Below are 13078 nucleotides of genomic sequence, written 5' to 3'. Positions count from 1 at the left end.
ATTGTTTCCTTTTGCAACTTGGAGGCAGCACGAATAAAAAAACAAAAACAAACAAACATTGACATTTGCATCTTTTAAAATTGTTATTGTAAAAACTTTGAGCAAACGTGAGAAATGTCTGCACAAAGTATAATTTTTTTATTTGGTCATGTATTGGACAGGGATTTCCAAAAGTGTGAAAAATGAGCAGCATTATTCACAGCAGTGTAAAGTACAAGCAGATATCTATTAAAGCAGGCTGGACTGAAGCAGAGTCATTCATTATGTAGAATTGAATTTGTAAAGGCTTGATTGCTGCATTGTCTCATGCCTCCTTTAAAAACAAACCCCACTCTCCTTTACATTTATTAATGTGTTTTAGACAGTATCATGATTCACAAAGGCCAAATATGGCGATACATCAATTACAAGCTTCTGTGATTAAGTAGATCATTTAAAGACTGAAACGATACATATTATTACAGATAATATACTACCAGCAAGCTCTTTAACTCAGTATGGTCACTTTTCTTCAAAACAAATATACTGCTACTTTTTTACCACGGTGTACTTACCTGCTATTTCGCTTTTTACTTATTGTGTTATAATAATGTGTGCATACTTAGTCATTTTGAATTTTTAAATATGTAAGTCTATTCTCCTCACTTTATCTGTTGTTGCAATAATGTAAATGTCCCTATTGTGGGACAAATAAAGGATTTCTGATTCTAATTCTGATTCAGATGAACAAGTTAAAACCATGTTACTCCAGTTAGTTTTTCCCTTTAGTGTACAGTGTGTAACTTTAGTTCTACCATAGGAAAAATGTAGATTTTAATAATGCTTACAGATATCGTCAATAGTGACTTTCTTGATGATTGTTAGATCAGATAGATCTCTGATACTCTTGTGTCTCATGTTTGTATCTAAAGTCAGCAGCCTGTTAGCTTAGCCTAGTAAAAAACTGTAAACATGGTGGGAAGAAAAAAGCTAGCCTAGCTCTCTCAAAAGGGAACAAAGTCCTTTGGTTGTTGTCTGGATGAATCACAAGACAAACAACGTGTTAATTGTGAGCTTTTAAGGTGCTGGTAGGCAGATTTAATGAATTTAAGGTAGTGCTACATTACCTGTTTCTAGTTTTCAGTCTTTATGCTAAGTTAACCAGCTGCTGGTTCGTTGTTCAGACATGGGAATGGGATTCATCATCTTGTTTAACTCTAGGAAAGAAAGATGGGAAACCATATGTCTTGAAATGTGACTTAAGGAGATACAAAATGTAATATTTGAGTGTTTACATGATTGTTGGAATCTGTGTGTTTGCTGCATAAAACCTAAGGTCATGGACATAAAAGTTAATCATATGAAATAAACAGGTTGTCACAATTTATTACAACCTGTTTTTTTATCTGAGCCTTAAGGTCTGTGAAAAAGACACTTGTGTCAAACTGTAGATTGAGCAAATCATCCCTGTCAAGCATGTTATGTAATTGCCCAAGTAATAAAAAGATAATGAAGTGTTCTCTAACAGCAACTATACTGAAATGCCAAAGCACTTGAAAAGCAAATCAAGTGTATTTATGTGTGAAATGAATACAGAATGTTTTTTTGACTGATTTAACCAGAAAGCATCCCATCGCATTACAAAAGATCTTTGAGTAAAGGATTACGACATGGATATGATGTTGAATACCAATTAATTACTAGTAAGTATTTGTCTATGTTATTATTGATGCCTTATCATCTTGTTGTAAATAAGTCTGATGTCTCATTCTATTTATAACTGTATTTTAAAAACCAAGTTCATTTGCAGAAACAGCCAACTGAAAAATGTTGTCCTGTCACCAGGTAACACAACACTTAAAATGGCAAAAAAATACACTCTTGGATCCAGGAATTGAGTTGATTTAAGAAATATACAATGACATATCTGATGGAAAGTAGACTAGAAAATGAACAGTATTATTACTGCCAAATTTGGCACATCCAATCAACACTTTTTATGGATTTTTCCAAACCATCTTTTAGCCACAATACTTTAAATTCTTATCAGGTTATATTGATTTTGTTATGAAGGATCTCATCATACTCATCATAATTGGTCCCACGCTCTAGTTTACAGCTTTTTTAGATGAGGGCAGACAGTGGCGGCTTTACAACAAAGCCATAAATTGAGACGGATGGCTTTTCAAGTTCCTGCAGACTAAACTTATGGAGATTTATTAGGAGTGTCAGGTTTATTGAACCCCTACCAATAAATCAGCCTTGTTTATTTTACCTGCAGGCTGGACGTCATATGGTTATTATTTACCTCTACTCTTCCCATCACTTTCAACTCTAGGTTAAGGTCTGCTTATTTTGCTTTCTACTTCTCAAAAAGAAACTGTCAATAGGAATATATTTTTGATGATTTACTACCTTTAGATGATATCAAGTTGGCCTTTAAGGCACATGTCTAACAATAACAAAAGTTTTTTGTGACCATTTCAAAACATATTAAAGTTTAAAGTAAGGCTACATGCCACTTCCACATTGTTTCAGAAAATATAAAAAAAATGTAATGTGTAATGAATGATTCAGTCCTGTGGTTTGTCATCTTTCTCACCCACAAAGGGATGCAAGAAATTACTGAGGGGTGACAATACGACTTACTGTACATGACCGAAAAAGCAACAGCATATCATTTTTCGACAATGGCCCAAAACACTTCCACATGTCCATTAGGGGTAAAGCGCCTCAGCTTCAGAAATAATGCAAATATAAAAGCATCTTCAAAAACTTGACAACGCATGAACAGCATTTAGAAAAATGGACTAACTGCACAACATTCACTAAAACATTGCAAAAACAAAACGATGAAAGAAACACAAAACACTATGGAAAAACAGGATACACTAAAAAGTGATGGACCGGAGCGCTTGTTGAGGTTTTGGGATTATAAAGTTGGCCAATTGTCGCTGTTGACACAGAGAGCCTTTTGATAGTTTTTAGTGTTTCACAAAATATACTAAGTCAGTTGACGAACTAAAACTAAACTAAAACTGTAACTGATGTTCAACAAGAAACTCTACAAAAAATGTAACTGATACATCTGACAGGATGCAGATCTGATTGCATATTAAGTTGTCGTTGATATATTTCTTATCTGTGATAGGAATCCAAAAAAAGGGTTGTGCCAGTATATGCCTCGCACAAAAACAATCATAGCAGGTTTTATCTGACGAAGTGAGGTTACTTATTATCTGCATTGATAAGAGTCCAGCTCAGCTGCAGCTGCATGCTTCACACTGGGACTCATACATAGACTGCAGTGAGTTTGTTTATTTATAAGTTGATGCTTGGATGACTTCCATGTGCAGACATGTTTCGGGGGTGATATGATAATAAGGCATTGATGGGGCCCTCTGCAATATTATGCTTTGTGGAGTTTTCCCTTTCCTTTGGTCACAATAGGTTTTTGTGCATGTAAATGACCTGCACAGGTCCGTCTGCAATCCATTGTTTACTTCTGTAACATAGTGACATCATTATGTAACACTTCTATTGACTAGTGCTCCAACACATTGCCCAAGGCTCAGGGGCGGGACATCTCTGTGTCAAGCAATTGAGTAATCACAACAGAGCCAGTCAGCTAACTAATCAGAGCAGACTGGGCTCTGGTTTAAGACAGAGGGTGAAAAGAGGTGCTGCAGCACAGGCAGCATGAGAAAAAGACCTTGTTCCACATTAAAGCCTGTAAACATGTCACAGTAGAGATACAGAAATATACCTCAAAATGTGCACAACAATTCTACAGCTACTACAGTACCATTCATATGTTTAGACTAAATAAATAGCATGCTTCTGGTTATTACTGAAAAAGGAAAATGCAAGTATTTAAATGTTGGTATCCTCAGGACAGAAAAACACTCACAGGGTGGAGGGACAAATTATTTGCAGCCAATATCCTCTTCAAGCTGTTTTCAGTCATTCTAATTAAAAAACAATCATTTGTTTCTAAATAAGTGTTAAAAGGCTGCTATCATTTCAATTTTTTCATCCTTCCAAGAAACGATAATTGAACCTTTTAATTTCTTATCTATTACTGGTGTTTACAAGCTCCTGTTTTAATTAGCCTGCTGCATGATGGGAGTCTGCTGTGATATTTTGCTCATACTATTTGGCTGCTATGCATCATTTATTATGTCCTCCATTAACCTCAGCTACTTTGATGTATTGTTTTAATTCAAGTACTTTGTCCGAATGTGTTTCTAAAGGACATTTTCACAATGGATTCAATCAGTGCGCATCAAAGCTTTTCAAATCTATTTCACATTTAATGTGAACCCATAAAAGGCCCTGTCAAGCTAGGGTCAAGCAGTGTGATCTTTGTCACTATAGTTACTGAACAGACAAAATGAATTAACAGCCACGCAGACAAACGTTTATCTGAGTTGGTTGGCCTTCAAAAAAAAGAAATCACACTGAAGTTGTTTAAGCCTTTGGTGTCAAGGTCGTAGTTATTTGTACTGATGGCTCTATATAAACAGCACTCCTCTCTTACATGATTCAATCATAATCAGCATTTTATTAAGGGAACAAAACAGGCTTTATGCCATGTGCCTCTGTGCATGAACTGTATTTGGAAAATCCTGATTGTTTCCCTATAAATCATCATCTGAAAGAAAAGAGTACAGCCCTTTCCATTAATGTCTCTGGAGCATATTCATACCCTTTAACAAAGACACCTGGGAACACAGATGAGTCAACACTGTTAGTATTATAAAAATATGAGGACCTGCTGCCATGTATATATTATGTCAGATAAAAAGCATTGTATCTATCCAGAGTACATCAGGTGGAAGTAATTATTTACATTTTTTAAGTCTAAGTTCTTGAAAATAAAGTTTTCAAAAGTAAGAACTGGGCTTCATGTGTGCCTATTCAAACAACTCCTAAGCCTCATTGTGAAACAGTGTCTTATGCAAAACAGATAGCATTTTATGGAACACATTTCAGGCTGAAATAAAAGTAAGTTTCATCTCCTGCATTAGCATGCATATTTCTTTTGAGGAACCAAAGTGAGTCAAACTCATTTCTTTAATGCTCAGTAGCTTTGACATGCTTACCAGAACAAACTGAATATATGGCATGGCCCAAACTGTGTGCATTCCTGAAAATTGCGGCCATCTGTTATGTTGAATAATTTTACTGAATATCATTTACTGCTACAACCCTACAAGCCTTTACTCATCTTGGTAAAACATCAAACAACGGCCTTTAGGCATTTTGACACAGGAAAAAGTGGAACCACATCATCTAAATCATCAATCATTGCATTACAAGTACAACCAATTTGGAGCAACATTCGCAGTCATTTGTGTCAATTTAACGTGTGTCCAATATTCTTGGATCTCAAGCTGTGTTTTACTGCTGAGGGATATATCTGGCTCTTTAGGAGCTAAATGCTCCCTTGACAGAGGTGGGAAGTAGTTGAGCATAAATACGTTACTGTACTTAAGTTTATTTTCTGGTATCAGTATTTTTTAACATGATCCATGTATCCATCATTTCCTGGTTCGTCTCTAAAGAAGAGGGACCAATGAGAACTCGGCTCGAGTCTTTTCCCATCATCCTCTGAACCGGAAGCAACTGCGGCGCCTTATTATCCCAATCCGTGCCAGTACCAGAACTGCAGCTAGCAGAATAATGGCGGACGTATGGGTAGAAGCAGAAAAGGCAGAGAAGGGGGATGAACTTAGTGAATATATAGAGAGCAGCGGAGATATTGGCCCATGGCCATACATGAGGGAGATGTTCGCTTATATCGGCGCACAATTTTATTCATGTCGAATGCGATGCAAATTGTCAACCCAAAACCCATGAACTTTTGGCTTTTATGCCTGTCCCAACTTTGGTTTTCTTTGCTTGTGTTCTAAATGGTGGTTGTTCACTGTTGAAAAATTCATTAGCTAACAATGACATAATTATAATTTAAAATTGAAGATCTTCGATGTTCCATTAAATAAAGGGAGGTCCATTTACAAGTTACTCTAATTATCTGTACTTTTTACTTGAATGCATTTCGAAGCCAATACTTCTTTACTTTTACTTAAATAAGTATAGTCCTTCTCCTTTCACTAGAGTATTTTTAAACACAAGTATCTGTACTTTTACTTAAAGGATGTAAAGGATGTGTGTAATTTTGCCATCTCTGCTCCAGTGTGCTTAGCATGTACATATCGAGTTCATCCGAGCTATTTTCTTTTTCAAAGACAACAGCTGCAGCTGGACACAGGGTTGAGCAGTCAGATTTAACCAAAACAGAAGTTGGTTAGAAAATGAAAAACAATGCAAGCTAAGAGAGGAAAGCTACGTAGCGCTGCACAAAACCACCAACAACATTGAAAGATGAAATACGAACATAGATACTAATAGAAGGAATCTCAGCTTAAAGGGGCTCTATAATGCTTCTGGGGGGTTCCGTTCTCTGCAGTGTTTTATAGGTGAGCAGAGGTTCTGCAGCACAGGCAGTATGACAAAAATAGAGACCTTTTTTTTTAACATTAAAGCATGGGAACATGTCACAGTAGAGGCACAAAATACAAATATGTCACGTGAAATGAGCAAAACAGGGTCCCTTTGATAAGCAAATGAAAAAAGCTCTTTAATCCTAGCAAACAAATAAGTAAACATTGAATCTGAAAGCAAATTAAGTAAAAAATAATCAAAAGATACAACACACGGAAGTTTTAAAAGGAAGTATCTCTCAACATTTCAAAGTCTACAGTGTTGGATATAGAACTCTGTTTTATGGTATAATGTAATTAAATAGTACAAGATGGCATATCATAGGACTTTTTCATTCTTCAAGACCCTTGAAGCGCTTTCACACATACAAATCAGCTTTCACCCACACATTCATACAAGCTGCCATACAAGGTGCCACCTGCTCATGGAAACTATAATTCACCCACAGCTAGCCATGCATCGGTAGGAACTTGGGGTGTTACATCAACATGTTGACTACAAGGGCTGGGATCAAACCACTGCCCTTCCAAATGATAGACGAGCCCTCTATCACACAGCCTCAGTCATAAAGCTGATTACAAATAACACACAGCAGTCCTGTCAACCAAAACACACACCCATATAAGGGAGGTGTGTACAATGACTGTCACAACCTGAACGTACTGTGCCCTCTGTTGGCGACCACAAGAGACTGTTGAAATTGTCCTCTGATTTTTCAAGGTTTCAAGATTGAGCTTGGAATAAATAACAGTTATCGTCCCTGTTCCTGTGTGATGAGCGAGAAGAAACATATTGCATTGTCTTGTTTGACCTTTACATTTCTCTCAGAATGTTCTTATTCAAAATGCACACGTTTTTGCTCAGTGGTATTTCAAGCACAGAACTGAAATAATGAAAATATTCAAAGATCAGAAATTCAAAGAGACTGGCCCCAAAGCATTCCCCTTAGCTTTGTTGAGATTTAGCTTTCATCCGACTCAGTGATTTGGTTCACTCACACCACTCTCAGTGATATTTTTGGCCACAGTGGGGAGGTTTTCTTTCCATCAGGCTGTAGAAACCTGTGGGCCCATACTTTCACAGCATCAAATGGCAGATGGAGAGAGCCACCAACTATCTGATGAACATGTTTGAGCATTTGGCAACTAATAAAGCAACATCTGAGAAAGCTTTTAGAGGCAAACAAAGTTTGTTAAAACAGAGTTAATATTGGCATAATTTCATGAATTCTAATGTTGATACCAGGGGTTGGGTGAATACATAAGCAACTGTTTATCCAACAACATTCACAGCTTGTCTGTTTTTGCTGCACCCAGGTTACACCTTTTGTCGCTCCCCTCAACAATTCACCGCTATCCAAAGCATCCAAATAAAGAGTCACAACTTCATCCGAGTTTTCAAAAGTCTCTTTTCTTTCTCAATTGTTGTTATAATCCCAGATAACCTGCAATATTTATTGTACGAAGAAAAAGGCCCCTCACACTGCTGGGTATTGTAAGAAATAGTGTAAGAGCCATTTTGATGAACAATTGGGGGTTGTTCACTGTAGGTGCCATAGGGTGTCACTGTCCGATTCCCTATGCCCCAGGTATTTAAGGTTGGGTTTTGTCACCTGATACGGTGTGTCTGACCCGAGAAGGGCAAATATTTTTTGACCACAGAGTGTGAAAACTAGGATTGATTGTTATGGAATGAATGGACATTTACTACAATAAATGGATCATAGAAATCTGCACGTGAATACAAGGCTATCAATTCCGTATTTGAACAAAACAATGGAATGGTATTGTATTATCACAGTAAGCGCGCCAACCAAGTCATGCCCAGGAGTTAAGCCACCACAGGAAGCTTAAGTATTGGGCTAAAGCTCCTACAAATAGGATTTGGAGGGCTGCTTTAAAAATGTATTTCATTACAAATACTAGTTTAAAATCTTTAGTGTAAATCATGTAATCAGTAACCTAATCTAAGTATCACAATATAAAAATAAAGTTACCTGATTACTTTACGTTATTTTTGGATGACATCAATATCAACTGCAATGCAAATTACATTAAGAAATTAAATGAGAATAAGATGGCTATTATGTTAAACAATGGAACAACGTAAACTTAGAAAAGAAGAAAAAAATAAGAGATTTTGTATCATGATTGTTAAGCTATAGGCTGGGCCTACTGAAGAGTAGCTTAACATGAATTAAAAGCAAACACAGTATTTTTGTTGAATGAATCAGATATTTAAAGTAAAGATATAAAGTAGAACAAATCAAAAAAATCAGGCAGCATGTCTACCTTCAATATAAAATCGAAAAGGTCTTTCCTTAAAGCAGAAAACAAAGAGAAACAATACAAATCACTCTTTCAGAGATAAACTGTGACAAAGGTAAAAAAAAACCAAACTAAGAATAAATAAACTTCAAACTGGGAAATTAGGACAAAGATTCTTGGCTTCAAAACACTTCTCTTGACAAAGCTCTCTTGACTGCACATAAAACAAGACAGACTGGCAGAGGACAAAAGGAGAGGAGGACCATATATAGAAGAGGTAATGGGACACAGGTGGCAACAATCAAGGTAGGGGCTGACAATCTCACTGGCAGGAACATACACAATGGCAGGAAGTGAAAGGCTCTGAAACGAGAAGGAAAGGTAGGTACAAAATAAAACAGGAATTGCAATGACAGACAATGCATGATGAGTCTAGCCATAAGTAACAGTGACTTAACTACTGAAGAATGAGACAAGACTCAACATAAAAGACAGAATCTAGACATGGGCACTAAAATAAACATCAAAACATAACATAAACCTGATAAATAACTTAACATGACGAGCAAACAGAAGCTAGAAAATGAACAGACTTATGAGTAGAGCACAAAAGTTGTGTCTCTGAATCTCACTCATATCTGAAGCCAGGTCGGTTCGATCGCCACACAACATCAATTACTATTTGATTTGATGGTGTCAGGAAGATTGCAAGTCAGTTGGCAGAATACCAAATGCAAAAATATGCACCATTACTCATTTATTTCTTCTAAATCTCATCGTCTGCCTGGATTCGATAGGATTACAAAACAAATGGAAGCACTACAACTTTTGCCTCTTCATTAAGCAGGATAGGAATGTTACTAATTGTCATTCATTTATGTACATTGAAATGGGAAATAAACAATTAAGAGCAAACAGGTGCAGGTTAACGATTGAAAAAGGGCTTACACTGGCACTTTTTAGAAACAGGCTGTGGATGGGAACGTGGTTATACATTCATCCCGCAGTATGGGGAGTGCAACACCAACACTGCATACAAATAAGAATCCCAACCTTCTTGCTTATCATCCAAAAAAGTATAGTCTAGAGGAGAGAAAGAGAGAATGTATTTGAAGTAGGTCATCTGAAGGATAAATTCCAAACTTGAAATAAAACACACAAAGAAATGCGGTTGTAAGACTGTTAAAAATGGACATCAAAAAGGTGTCAGAGCGTGTTACTTCTGCTGTCAAAGTGACAAGACAAAAGATCTAAGGAAGCATTGGTCGAAGGCTCACAGTCTCTGATTTTCAGCCATGGTGATGGGATGCATCATTATGGGTTGTGGAGGCCCTTCACTGATTTCATTTTTTATTTTCGTCCTGAGCAATATTCTGCTCAAACGTTCTGAAAGTGCATCTTCTATGAAGTTGTTGAGACGAAAAATCAGGACTGCAGGAATAATGCAACATTTGTTTTGTATTGCTGTGATCTAACCATAACCTAGCTCTTCCATTCAGGTCATGCAGTGGTTAGATGGATAGATTACTCTTCGGTATGTTAACCTATGAAATACCACAGGGCTTATGCTTCATTTTGATACATAAAAACCCAAACATGGTGGGAAGTTGGTCTCTTCCAGTGTGATGGACCGGTCTAATCTCCCGAAAACAACGTGATCAACTTTCTTCTCATCGTCAAACAGAGAGAAAGTCTCCAGGCTTTAGTATTTGTGAACATAGCTCCACCAGATATAATGAAATAAGTAATTATAAAATATCAGGTGTTCTCAGATGAGCCTGTTTAATAGCTCTAGAAGCTAGAAAACTAGAAGCTAATAGGAATACAGTATTTGGATTTCTCATTAAGTGGCTGATGTAGGAAATTTGGTTGCTATAGGTTTGAAATACAACTCTGGGAAACATATTGTCTTGAAAAGTCACTTTAGGTTCTGCATGTCAAGCTTGCATATGAAGCAGCGTCTAATCTTAACATTTGCAGTGGGTGTACCTACAGTTGAAAGGATAAATGGAAAAATAAGTTCCGCACAGGTAAAGAGTATTTTTGTGTATTGGTGTGGATAACCAGTGTTTTGTTTCTATTGTCAAGCTTTTATCAGCATACTGCTGTAGTTCAAATTATCCCACAAGAGGACAGCTAGCTCCACTGATGTTGTACTGAGTTCATTGAAATAAAGTTCCTGGGAGTAGCCTTCATAAAATATTATGGGTGTTCTATATTTAAGCCTCCGATTTGAATTATTTAGATAAAGTGTCCCTTTGCGTATCTGGTTGGCTTTCACAATGATGCAGCTAAGACAGACAGTTGGGCTCCAAATCTATCCTTTCAGTGCGACATATGGCTGAACTTCAGCATGGCAAAGCAGCTGACAGCCAGGGGACCAAAAACTGTGGGAGGTCAACTGGCCTATAGTTTAAGGACAAGATGAGAATGTTTGATGTCTGTTTAAAAAGAAAATGTAAAATGCCCTTATTAAGGCTGTAACAGATTTTGCTGCGGACCCTTAAGATATATCTTTCTTTTTATTTACTAATGTGTTACCATTTTAGTGAAAAAGGACAACATTTTTTATTTCCGTTCCCATACGGTGTCTTGTTGTTGACTGGTGGTGCAGAGACATAAACATTAAGAAGTTTCTTTGCATTAAAATCATAATTTTGAAATACATTTTGGAACTTTTGTACATTTTTGTACAGACAGACCCACCACTGTGTATTTAGTCCTCCATAATTTATGTACGAACCTCTGGTGGCTGACAAGTGCAAACTCGCTACAACAGCCCAAAACACTTCCATTAGGCAAAACCCACCACAGCTTCAGAAAAGATGCAAATATACAAACACAAACGTGCCAAAACACATGCAAAAGAAGAAACATCTTCACCAACTTCAGAACACAAGATCAGCATTTGGAAAACAATCACAAACTTGAAGAAACACGCCAAGGGTTTACTGAAAGTGCAATGCTGCAAAAAAAAACAATTAGAAAGGGTTCTCTTAAAAAGAAAGACAGATTACAGCGACCAATTACGTTTTGGAAAGAAGTTTTGGAACAGGTATTGCTATGGCGTTGGCAGCACATGCAGATGCAGTGGACAGTAGCTAACAGAAACTTTGATTCATTTATGAAAAATACAATTATCTACATTGTAAAAGAGGCAGCAAGATTAAATAAAGTGCAGCAGATCTTGAGACTATCTCTCACAGTGCCCACATAAATATGTTGACCTTTTAACCGGACATTAAAAGCAATGTGTCAATCCCAAAAAGAGAGGCGAGAGAGCTGGGATGAGCTAAGGTAACCCATCTAGGAATCAAAGCTATTCTGCACTGAAAAATAAATCAGACCCAGAAACTGGACATTTGACTGCAGCGCTTACATCTTCACAGAGACCTGTCTCAACATTACATCCTGGATCAAGCTGTTTGTCTTGATGGGTGGACTTTGTACTGCTGCATCGATTTTCTCGGCTGTGAGACTCCTGAACTCATTCTTCACACTGTTTTGTTTTATTTGGACAACAACTGCATTCAGTGGCCTAGCTCTTTGAAATAAAATGTCAATGTTATCCTTGCATCCTTAAGGACCAGGTTCTGTTATTACTTTGTCATGAGGCCATATGGAAGAGCATGTCTCTTCTTCAGTTTTGTTTCAGACAATTATCCCCCCACATCTCTCTCTATGCATTACATTCACACTACATAGGGTCTTAAAGGTTTAAGGGATAAAAACAACAGCGCAAAATAACCCTGCATGCAAGGTAGTTAAGGAAAAATATAGTGAACACAACAAAATAGGAAAAAATGGCATACTATATTTTTAAATAAAAAACTTTCTCGGCTGAAAAATTTGACATACGACAATGTATTTTGCCTCAAAATTGGATCAGAAACTTTTTTTCCCCTTCTTACCCATAAACATATCCAGCCTTGAGCAAAATGAACATGTTAAAGACATTAATATTGCTTTTTGACCCTTCCTAGTGATTTTACCAGCCTGACATCTGGGAGGATGACGTCATCTCCCTGCTGCAGAGGTCCCTCTCCCACCTGCAGAAGGCTGGGGACACTGTGAGGATCATGTTTTTGATTACTCCAGAGCCTTCAACACCATCCAGCCCCTGCTTCTGGGAGAAAAGCTGCTGCTCTTGTGGACGGAACATCACCTCAGCTCCTGGATTCTGGACTCCCTCACTAACGCCCACAGTATGTGAGGACCAGGGACTGCCTTTCAGACACCATCATCTGCAGTACGTGGGCCCCCTCAGGGCCCCGTTACTCTTCACATTCACTCACAACACTGCTACCTGTCACCTGCAGAAGTTA

The sequence above is a fragment of the Eleginops maclovinus genome, chromosome 20 (genome assembly GCF_036324505.1).
Source record: "Eleginops maclovinus isolate JMC-PN-2008 ecotype Puerto Natales chromosome 20, JC_Emac_rtc_rv5, whole genome shotgun sequence".
Taxonomy (NCBI): Eukaryota; Metazoa; Chordata; class Actinopteri; order Perciformes; family Eleginopidae; genus Eleginops; species Eleginops maclovinus.
This window is presented reverse-complemented; position numbering follows the sequence as displayed.